Raw genomic sequence first — 9,171 nt, forward strand, 5'->3', positions numbered from 1 at the left:
ACAAACATAAAATTATCCCAGGCAACTCATTCCATATTCCAAGTGTTCTGAAGGCATGCTGTAGGGTGTCTGCTGTCGAAAATGAAACCTATTAGCCTATTAAGGGAAAATCTCCAGTCATTGCATTCGTGCATTTATACAAGTACGCGGCAGTTCCTAGGAGAAGCACACAAGAGAGTCATTTTGAAACATCAAGATAAAATAAAATTGTGACTTGAAACACAATACTTTCTTTACTGCGGTGAATATCTGTTCTGAGACGGTCAGACAGCCTAGAATGCACGCAAAGAGCGCTCCCTCATAATCACTATAGCTGTCACTCACTTCAATTCATCGCAATCTCACGACGTTCCGTTAATAAGCTCTAAACTGCACAATGAATCTCTTATTTACATCGTATCTACACTTTGTTATAATGAGAGGATTCCCGAACTTGCAGAACTCAGCACTTGACAAAAACTCTGCATTTTGACCGGTAAGTGGATTCTAACTTAAACACTTCTGGTCACTGTGTTCAAGAAATCAGCGGATATGTCTGTGAACAGCTACACTGCTCAACGCTGCAAAAATGTTTCGCCAATATCAGATGGGGCCCCCTGATTCCCCGGGGCCCTAAGCGGCCACTTACCTCGCTTATTGGTTAAGTCCGCCCCTGGATGCGGTTATTGTAACAGCAGCAAAAAGACAGTGAGCAGTAAAATTATAGATACTTTCACTAAAACTCTGTAGAAAACAACAATGCTGCAAATACAGTTATTTTTTTACCTGTCATACATAGCCTGGGACTCTGAGCGTTCAAACCAGGTTTGTGTTGACTTTCATCTACATTTAGCATTTAATCAGTGTTCTAAGAGCATTTCAAAATAATTATATAATTGTTACAATTGGTAAAATTATTGGTAGATGGCAAGGAAAGACAACTTAAACTTTGGAATTGCTAGTTAACTTTGTTTTCTGCTCATGATGAGGGTGTTTTGATTATGTGCATTGTATTTAGTGGATACTTAATTTAAGCAAAATATAAAAATGGTCCAGACTTCAGGAGGAAAACGCTGAGCCCCACAGAAAGGACAACATATCTTGTTAGGTAATTGTAATTGCCCTTAAAGCTGGAAAATTTGCCCGTCATTATCAGTACCCTAATTTGGGCTGTTAAATGGTATATTTCTGTTTTTGACCAGCAGGTGTCACCATCGCCTCCTTTTGTTTAGTGGTAATTTTATGTTGACAAGCATCAAAGGTCAGTGTGAGAGTAGAGGTTTTGTAGGTCGTCGTGTTCGTCCCCATCATACCTTGAGGACATTAGTTTTTTACGTAGTATTTCACGCCCCCTTCGAAGGCTGCCCTATCTGAAGAGGACTGTGTGACATACACCTGACCACCAGTGGACAGCGCACTAAGTATACCAAAAATGTGGAAATCAGCAATGGTTATTCCATTATTAAAGGGGGGCGATCCTGCTGATCCAAACAATTATCAACCTATTTCTAAATTGCTGGTCTTAGCAAAAGTCTTCGAATCGCTGATAAACGATCAATTAAAACTATTTTTGTCAGCTAATAATATTCTTCAGGATTATCAGTCAGGGTTCAGAAAGGGACATAGCAACATTACTGCAGCTACATTAGTCTCAAACGATATTATAACTGCTCTAGATAGTAAAAAGTCTTGTGCCGCTTTATTTATTGACCTGTCTAAAGCTTTCGATTCAGTAGATCACAAATTAATGTTACAGAGACTTGGGTATATAGGTCTCAGTGAAGCTGCTTTAAAATGGTTTAAAAATGATTTCTCAGAACGCACTCAATGTGTGTCAATGTGTGAAAATTACAACTCACCTTTTCTTCACGTAAATACTGGAGTTCCTCAAGGATCTGTTTTAGCCCCTTTGTTATTTTCTATTTATATTAATGATTTAGGTCATGGAATAGATTCAGTTAAAATACATTTGTATGCAGATGATACAATTATTTATACAGCAGCGTCTTCTTTAGAACAAGCTTTACAGCAATTGCAGGATGCTTTTCAAGTTTTGCAGTGCTCGTTTGTAAAGTTAAAATTGATTTTAAACTTAAATAAGACAAAATATATGATTTTTAGTCGTGGTCGTTCTAAGATAACAGACCTTATAATTACAACCTTGAATGGTTTATTTATAGAAAGAGTCAGCTCCTATAAATATCTAGGTATTTGGTTGGATGAAAGATTAGCTTTTGATATACATATTGATAAGTTGTTGAAAAAGCTTAGACTAAAATTAGGCTTCTTTTATCGTCTCAAAAACTGTTTCCCTTATAAGGCCCGTAAGAAATTGGTAGAGAGTACATTTTTATCCATAATTGATTATGGTGATCATCTATATATACATGCAGCTACTTCTTTACTTAGAAAATTAGACTCTGTTTATCATGCAGCATTACGTTTTATTACAGGTGCCGAGTCACGGACGCATCACTGTATTCTGTATGAATCTTTGGCTTGGTTATCTTTACATCAAAGGAGAAAGTTACATATGTATTTATTCATCATAAAGGCTCTCTTAGGTAAATTACCATCTTATATTTCTAATTTGTTAACGTTACATATCAACAGTCGTTGTACTAGATCAGGTTCTTGTTTTCGGTTAACAGTTCCATGGGTATTGTCAAAATTTGGTAAATGTGCTTTCTCTGCTTATGCTCCTTGGGCCTGGAATGAAAAAATGTAATTAATCTGGATACACTTCCAACATTGAGTACTTTTAAATGTCTTTTGTATAATGTTTTAAAGGATACTTGTAATTGTTTTTCATGATCAGACTTTATTTATGAATTGTGATTGTGTAATTTGTGGTACTGTCTTTGTGACTCTTTTTATATGAAACTTTATGTGCTGCCGTCTTGACCAGGTCTCACTGGAAGAAGAGATAGTAATATCTCAATGTGACTACCTGGTTAAATAAAGGAAATAAAATAAATATATATATATATAAAAAAACTAAATTATTTCTTAAAATAAAACCATTATGTAGTTGCCATGGAAACCAATTTATGTCAGCGCAAACTGTCAACAATAGTAATTCGTTTTATGAAAGGAGAGTAATTAAAAATTAGACATGCCCCGTATATGTGCTGCTTTATGCTGCAAAAACAAAGTAGGCTGTGGACGCTCATTTTTTGATTTCCCCAAAAATGATAGAAGGTATGGAGTTTCAAAAAGGGGCTGAAAAATAATAATTAAATAATTTGCATAGAGTTATAATTAATAATTCTACATCTTATTAATGTATTGCTCTGCTTGAGCAGTCTACTGGTTTAAATGTGTTAATATTTTTTATGTTCTGACCTACATGTATAAAACTCCTGTAATTAACAAAATATGATCAGTAATAGCACAATACATGTACTGACTCCAAACCGTTTATACTTTCAACAAACAGAGCCAACAGGGGAGGATATGTCATCTGTGAAGATCATTTTTTACCAGAAGAGATCATCATACAAGTACATCCATTTTATTCTTTGTATGTGTGACATTAATATAATAATAAAAACACTAGTAATACAAAATGCAATTTCTTTACGTTTTTAAGGGGAAGAGGAAACGTTTGTCCCCCACAGCCAAACCAACCCTTAAATTGTGGAAACCAGAACAAGAGAAAATAGGTAATTGAAAAGATTTTAGAAATACCACACATACAGAATGGAATTATTCAAAACTATTTATTTATTATTAATTATCACATTTTGTTCTAGAAATGGGTACCAACCCACTTTCAGAGTCCAGTCGTGAGCTCTTGGTCTCTCCGACAGAATTACCATTGGACGGTTCTCCTATATTAGATGTGGCTCAAGAACCTCTTTCATAATCCAGTCCTGAGCCCATGGACTGTCTGACATCATTTAGGATGATGCTAGATGACAAAGACAAGGTTAAACAACAGCACCTGCAACATAACATGTGATCTTGGAGCACAAAACCAGTCTTAAGTTGCTGGGGTATATTTGCAGCAATAGCAAACAATACAGTGTATGGGTCAAAATTATCCATTTTTCTTTTATGCCAAAAATCATTAAGATATTAAGTAAAGATCATGTTCCATGAAGATATTTTGTAAATATCAAAACTTAATTTGATTAGCAAATTAGTAAGTCATTTTATGTAGTTTTAAATGTTAAGGATTAGTATTATTACTTTAAATGTGATTCTCAATATTTAGATTTCTTTGCACCCTCAAGATTCCAGATAGTTGTATCTTGGCCAAATATCGTCCTATCCTAACAAACCATACATCAATGGAAAGATTATTCATTCAGCCTTGTATAAAATTCAGCCTTGATGATGTATAAATCTCAATTTAAAAAAAAATGTACCCTTACGACTGGTTTTGTGGTTCAGGGTCACATAAATAATTCAAAATCATGGGCTTCAAACTAAATTTTAAAGTTATTTCCATCTAGAAAATTGACGACCTTAAAAAGCTGCTGAGCAGGGAGAGAGCTCGTACAAGGGTAATACGACACCACCTTAATCATAAAATCAGCAATCTACAGAAAAAGTAGGTACAGTAGCAAAAAGCATAAATGTACTATTGACTTCAATCACACTCAAAGCTGAACATGAACTTTATTTACAGAATACAGAACTTGCAGTAAAAGTTGCATCAAAGTCCAGAAGTTGATCAACCCCAAAAGCCACACATTTATAACCAGTCAAATGCATCTGGACAAATATAAAAAAAAGGGGGTCAGAGATACAGTAACCATATAAAAGACCTGGCTTTACCCAGCTAAATCACAGTCACAGGTGTTACTCTGAACTACGCAAGATCTTTCACCTGCCATCACCAGCAACTTTGAGAAGGCACCTAATGGTCTGTGTGGGAACATTTACAGTAAGTTAACATTTCACTATAAATAAATATAGTTTAAAATGACACCAAATTCTTCCAACCTTAAAAGTTTAAGGCAAACCAAATGTTAAGTATAACAAAAAGCTATTAACTCCCTAGCCTGGATTCCTTGATGGAGTGCTAGCCCGGATGAAAATAAAACTAAAGACAATGACTGCAGAGCAAAAAAATGTGCTCACTTGTCCTGGATGAAATGGCCATAAAAAAAAAAAAAAAAAAAAAAATCACCTGGACTAAAATAAAAGGACAGACTCAATAGATGGTCTGTGTTCTGATGGCAGCCCTGCTCGCCAGGCCATGGTCTTCATGATTAGGGCTATAAGTGGCAAATGGAAACAGGTCAGAGATGGAGAAAAAAAAAAAAAAAAGTGTTTTCAGCAAGTCTCAATTACAAAATGAACTGCATGTGCTCAGGAGGACACGTTTCCTTATTTTCTAGGCAACTGCATTCTTCCTCTGCAAGTCCACAATGCCAAGTGATGAAAAAGGCAAAAATATAAAGGAGGCAGTAATCCAACTGAGCAGCATAGGATTAAATGTAGGCCATTCTCTATGCAACAAAATGATTTTTGAAAAACAAATGTATAGGTAATTTACACTCTAATTTAAATTTACACTGCTGAATTTAACTCTTACTTTCAGGTCAAATGCATTGTCTGTGACCAGGGATCCAGCAATGTGAAGGCCATGAAGGTCCTTGGTGCCTCCCTGGACATCAGTTACTCTGGCGATGATGCTCACTGTGTTGATGTTGGCAAAAAAAACACCTGTAATTTTCGACATCCCACATGTCATGAAATCCATCAGGAACAACTTGGAATTGATGTAATGTCAATATATTGTTGCTTTATTTTAGTATAATCAAGTAACGGAAAAAAAATATTAAATTGAATGATATTAATAGTTAACATTACTTTAACACTTCATGGATTAACACTATTTTATGGTGTCATCGTTACACATACAATAATAATCCATAATCATGCATAATTATGCAAAGCGTCATGCAGCATAGGAAAAAGGAGGATAGTAAATACATGTGTTAATTTTTACTACAGATAATTTAAATGCAAGTATTTAAATGTATAATAGCATACAAAATGTCATTAAAGTTTTTTTAAATATAATCCTTACCTCATAGGTTGGAGGCCATCAAGTGTCATGGAAACACCTTGAGGACTTTTTTTTTTTAAACAAGACCAAAGAACTTCCATCCGCATGGCTCCAAAGTTAACTGAGAAGCACATTCACCTGCCTCCTTCCACAAATATGAGGGTGAAACTGGCAACTCAGTCGCAGCTGGTATACATCATGCAACCTTGATAACACAAAAAAAATAACACATGGATATTAAAATTGTTAAACAACAGCCTTAATTTCATACTCAACATAGGTATACAGACCATGGTGCATCATCAGAAACTTCCAGGAGGAAGCTATACACACTGCCAGATTTTTAGAGGAAATGGATCGACTCTTTGATATTCTGAACTCCAGGTGTGAGATTATACATTAATGTGCAAATAAACCTAGATATTTTATGCTTTCCTCTACAACCAGCAAATGCATTTGTGATTTTTGTAGATGCATGAAAGACACCAAATGGTGGAGAAGGCCACTCTCCTCTTCAAGCACCATTTGCTTGGATTACCTGAAGAACAGCATCAGATGGGTACAATCCTGGAAATTTGGGTAAATAAAGATCTATTTGAGGCCAAAAGAAACAATGGCAGTCAGATACAGCTCAGAGTGAAAATTCAAAATTTCAATGTGTCTATCAAAATTGGAGACTAAAAATAAATTGATGTGGTTAAAGTAAAGAAAACATTCCCTTGTTTAAATTATGTAACTGGATCTTAGCTAAATAATGAACACATCTGATAAATTCATTACCAATGTGGTGACTTACTTCCATCACATGGGTGTACGTCAATGTTTTAGGTCCGGCAAAGTACCACCATGCCAGAGTGGATGTCACAGTATGGGTCGGACACAGGATGAGTATATAAAAATATAGATTTATTAGACACAATGAGTTTTAGAGGAAAAGGCAAGGAGGTAGAGATGATCTTGAATCCACACACACTATATCTTGTTCCAGGCGCGGAGATCGGGGCTTGACAGACGGATCCGGGGGAGAACGATCTAGGAGGATGAGAGGAACACAAGGAGCAGACACAGAAGGTAAGACTTTCGAGGTAGGTAGAATTTAAAGGATATTGTTCTTTGTCTCAACAGGTAGCTGAAGAGGAGTCCAGGTCGTGTCGACGAGATCGGACGGTGAGTGTGTGTGGAGATGGTGTTTATATCTTGAGTGCTGGTGATGAGTTGATGAGGTGCAGGTGGACGTGATCAGTACCCAGGTGAGGTGGAGCGTTGTGATTGGTGGAAGGTCAGGCCTGGCCGATCCGTGACAGTACCCCCCTCTCCACCGCCCGCTCCTGAGGGCCGCCCTCGGCGTCGTGGTGGTCTGCCCGGCCCCGGGTGCTGGCTGATCCGGGTGTGCTAGGTGGAATTCCTCCAGGAGTGTGGGATCGAGAATGTCTTCTCTTGGCACCCATGAGCGTTCCTCCGGACCGTAGCCCTCCCAGTCCACAAGATATTCTAGCTTACCACCACGGCGCCGAGAATTCAGGATTTCCTTCACCTTGTAGATGGTTCCGTCTTCCACGATGAGAGGAGAGGGGTTCCTCCGCTTGGCCAGGCCCTGGGGAGAGGAGGAGAGAAGGGTTTTAGGAGTGATACGTGGAAGGTTGGGTGAATTTTGTATTGTGGTGGCAGTTGTAATTTGTAGGTGACTGGGTTGACTTGCTCCAAGATGGTGAAGGGGCCAACGAATCTGGGACTGAGTTTCCGGCTAGGCAGGCGCAGTCTGATGTCCCTGGTGGAGAGCCAGACCTTTTGTCCCGGTTGGTAAGAGGGATTGGCGGTTCTTCGGACGTCCGCAGCCATTCGTTGTCTGCGCACTGCCTGCTGGAGTTGGTGGTGTGCTGCGTCCCAGACCCTCTCGCTCTCTCGGAACCAGTAGTCGATGGTGGGTACCTCAGATGGTTCTCCTGACCAGGGAAACAGGGGAGGCTGGAAACCGAGTACGCACTGGAAGGGCGTGAGTCCAGTGGAGCCTTGACGCAAGGAATTTTGGGCGACTCGGCCCAGCCCAGGAACTGGTTCCAAGAGTTCTGGCGGCCATGGCAGAAGGTTCGTAGAAAACGCCCTATTTCCTGTATCTTACGTTCGGTTTGCCCGTTGGATTGCGGATGGTACCCAGATGAGAGGCTGACGGTCACACCTAGGAGAGAGAAGAATGCCTTCCATACTCGGGAGATGAACTGTGGTCCTCTGTCGGATACTATATCTTCTGGAATGCCGTAATACCGGAAGATCTGATTAAATAACATCTCTGCTGTCTGTAACGCAGTGGGAAGGCCTGGGAGAGGTATGAGGTGACAGAACTTTGAGAATCGGTCGACAATGACGAAGATGCAGGTGTTACCGTCGGAGATGGGGAGATCTGTAATGAAGTCTACTCCTAGGTGTGACCAAGGACGGTGTGGTATAGGTAGTGGGAGGAGTTTGCGGTTGGAAGATGACGGGTGCTTTTGAGATGGCGCAATCCAGGCAGCCCGTGCGAACCTTCTCACGTCCCTGGCCATGTTGGGCCACCAGAAGCGGTCTTGTAGCAGCGAGAGGGTGGCGTTGGCCCCTGGGTGACCAGTACCTAGGGAGGTGTGAGTAGTGTGAATGAGAGGGATTCGTTGGGTACGTGGAACGTATTGGTGGTCAGGTGGGCAGCCCGGCGGATTGGGAGGAGGATTGGTGGAGGCGACTGGAGGAGAGGTCCATTGGATGGGGCTGCTGATTATTTCTGTGGGTAGAATGGTTTCTGGTGATTCTGGGTCTTCTTCGGGTTGTGTAGGTGGGATAGGGCGTCTGCTTTTACATTCTTGGGTCCTGGACGGTAGGAGATCTTGAAATTGAATCTAGTGAAGAATAAAGCCCAACGGGCTTGCCTGGGGTTTAACCTTTTGGCGTCACGAAGATACTGGAGGTTTTTGTGGTCAGTTAATACCAGGAATGGATGAGCAGCCCCCTCCAACCAGTGCCTCCACTCTTCTAGGGCAAGTTTGATGGCTAGAAGTTCCCTGTTGCCGATATCATAATTTCTTTCCGCCGGGCTGAGTTTCCGGGAAAAGTAGGCGCATGGATGGAGTTTGGGAGGCGCCCCTGCTGCTGTGATAGGATGGCCCCGACCCGGTGGTGGATGCATCGACTTCGACTGT

The 9,171-nt window shown here is 40.0% G+C and overlaps 1 long non-coding RNA gene across 1 annotated transcript; it reads right to left on the reverse strand.

The window, feature by feature from the left end:
• Positions 1–5,422: 5,422 nt before the first annotated feature.
• LOC131537276 (uncharacterized) lies at positions 5,423–6,936 on the reverse strand. Its single transcript, XR_009270237.1, has 4 exons — positions 6,801–6,936; positions 6,543–6,595; positions 6,026–6,209; positions 5,423–5,658 (listed from the first exon to the last, which is right to left on the reverse strand). It is a non-coding gene; the product is annotated as an uncharacterized LOC131537276 (long non-coding RNA).
• Between the last annotated feature and the right edge of the window lie 2,235 nt (positions 6,937–9,171).

This window comes from Onychostoma macrolepis, chromosome 03, assembly GCF_012432095.1.
Source record: "Onychostoma macrolepis isolate SWU-2019 chromosome 03, ASM1243209v1, whole genome shotgun sequence".
Taxonomy (NCBI): Eukaryota; Metazoa; Chordata; class Actinopteri; order Cypriniformes; family Cyprinidae; genus Onychostoma; species Onychostoma macrolepis.